The sequence below is a fragment of the Suncus etruscus genome, chromosome 8, assembly GCF_024139225.1.
Source record: "Suncus etruscus isolate mSunEtr1 chromosome 8, mSunEtr1.pri.cur, whole genome shotgun sequence".
Taxonomy (NCBI): Eukaryota; Metazoa; Chordata; class Mammalia; order Eulipotyphla; family Soricidae; genus Suncus; species Suncus etruscus.
Genome location: NC_064855.1, coordinates 82003214 through 82005509, shown reverse-complemented (window position 1 = coordinate 82005509; position 2296 = coordinate 82003214).

Here is a 2296-nt window from a genome sequence, read left to right as displayed (position 1 = left end):
CAGGACTTTTTCCACTCATTTGCTTCCTTGTCTTTGGTTAGATTTAAAATCTTCTTCTTCTTCTTCTTCTTCTTCTTCTTCTTCTTCTTCTTCTTCTTCTTCTTCTTCTTCTTCTTCTTCTTCTTCTTCTTCTTCTTCTTCTTCTTCTTCTTCTCTTCTTCTTCTTCTTCTTCTTCTTCTTCTTCTTCTTCTTCTTCTTCTTTTTCTTCTTCTTCTTCTTCTTCTTCTTCTTCTTCTTCTCTTCTTCTTCTTCTTCTTCTTCTTTTTCTTCTTCTTCTTCTTCTTCTTCTTCTTCTTCTCTTCTTCTTCTTCTTCTTCTTCTTTTTCTTCTTCTTTTTCTTCTTCTTCTTCTTCTTCTTCTTCTTCTTCTTCTTCTTCCTTCTTCTTCTTCCTCCTCCTCCTCCTCCTTTTTCTTCTTCTTTTTTCTTCTTCTTCCCTCTTCCTCGTCCCTCCTCCTCCTCCCTCCTCCTCCCCCCTCCTCTTCCCTCCTCCTCCCCCCTCCTCTTCCCTCCTCCTCCCTCCTCCTCCCCCCTCCTCCTCCCTCCTCCTCCTTCTCCTCCTCCCCCCTCCTCCTCCTCCCTCCTCCTCCCTCCACCCTCCTCCTATCTCAGCCCTCCTCCTCCCTCCCTCTCCTCCTCCCTCCTCCTCCTCCTCTTCTTCTTCTTTTTTTTTGTTTTGTTTTTTTTTTAGGTCACACCCAACAGTGCTCAGGGGTTACTCCTGGCTCTGTGCTCAGAAATTGCTCCTGGCAGGCTCAGAGGACAATATATGAGATGCTGGGATTTAAACCACCATTCATCCTGTGTGCAAGACAAACGTCCTACCACAGTGCTATCTCTCCGGCCCCATTAAAATGTTCTTAAATATTTTCCTTATGTATTATTGTTAGTTCCTAAAACTCTGTGCCTCATATTGCAATGATCTGTATGTAATTTAAATATTTGTTTTCTAATTACTATAATAAACACAAATATAAGTTGTATAGGTTCCACTAGCACTTATTTATTAACTCCCTTGTATTGTGGCTGGCCTTAACTTTGAATATTTAGTGACCAATTGGAATTATTTAATACAAAAAATAAAAAAAAATTACGCCCTTGTTTGAAAGTTGTCAAGATAGAGGTATACTCTCTTACATGAGGAAGGGTCAATATTTTTTATGGAAGAGACAAAAATATTGTTTTAATTCATGAATTGAACAAAAATTCACCAGAATTATTCTATCCAAAGAGATTATCATTCAGACTTGAAGAAATGATACAAAGCTTCATACCCCCGAAGGCATTCCTCAATAATATTCATCATTCATTGTTCTTCAATGTTCCTCACTATCTTTATCATTCCTAATCATCCTTCATTATTTATTATAAAACCTGAATACTCCTTGGATCTTTCCTCATTCCTCATCTCTCCTCATTCACTTCAATCTGGGACGTGGCACTGGAGCCAGCTCAGGGCTCCTACTTGGGGTCAGGTGCTGTTTTCCAAACTAACCTCAGGACCTAGTGGAGTCCCCTGGGGAGATTGCGGACAACTGAATGGAGTCATCTACAGAGTGGGGGATGCTAGATTGGGGTTCACTGGGGGAAGGGGCTCTTCCAGAAGAAATAGGAAAAGATCAGATAATCAAGGCACAGAACCTCATGGAATATCATGTTCAATCTGATTGGCTCACAATCACGCCCCGCCCTTATTTGCATACAGGAACCACTTGGATGACCTCATAAAGCAGAGATTGTCCAGTCTCCAGTGTTAAGGGGAGGAAGCCTAGAGACACACCACAGTCAAAAATGGCTGTGGGGTCCACAAACGTGGTGCTGCTGGTAATATTATTTTACAGTGGATGTTGTCGTTTTCAGCCCTTTAAGACTGTGACAGGTAAGACTTGCTCCCTAGTTCTGTACTCAGAAGGAAGACTTGAGGTCATGGTCACATCCTTCCATCCAGAGCACTTAGGAAGGACTTACAGGGAGGTTCTCACTGTACAGCAATTTCCAGTTCTAGTTCCTGGGGGACTACTCTTGCTCTCAGAAAGTGTCACCTAAGCTTTTCCTTCTCAGTCCCACAGTCTCCCACTCTGAGCATGGTCCACATCTCACAGCCCATAGAACTCATGGGCTACGCATGGCATACCTTGCTGATGAGCTTTGTGCCCCATGGCCATGCCATGTCCTTCATGGGCACCTCTGGTCTTTGCACAAGGTCTTCACCCCAACTGCCTTCCCTATTTCATCTTGAACCACAAACTGAGTAACAGCAACCCAATAGTGAGGTCAGTCCCTATGTGTTGAGTGGG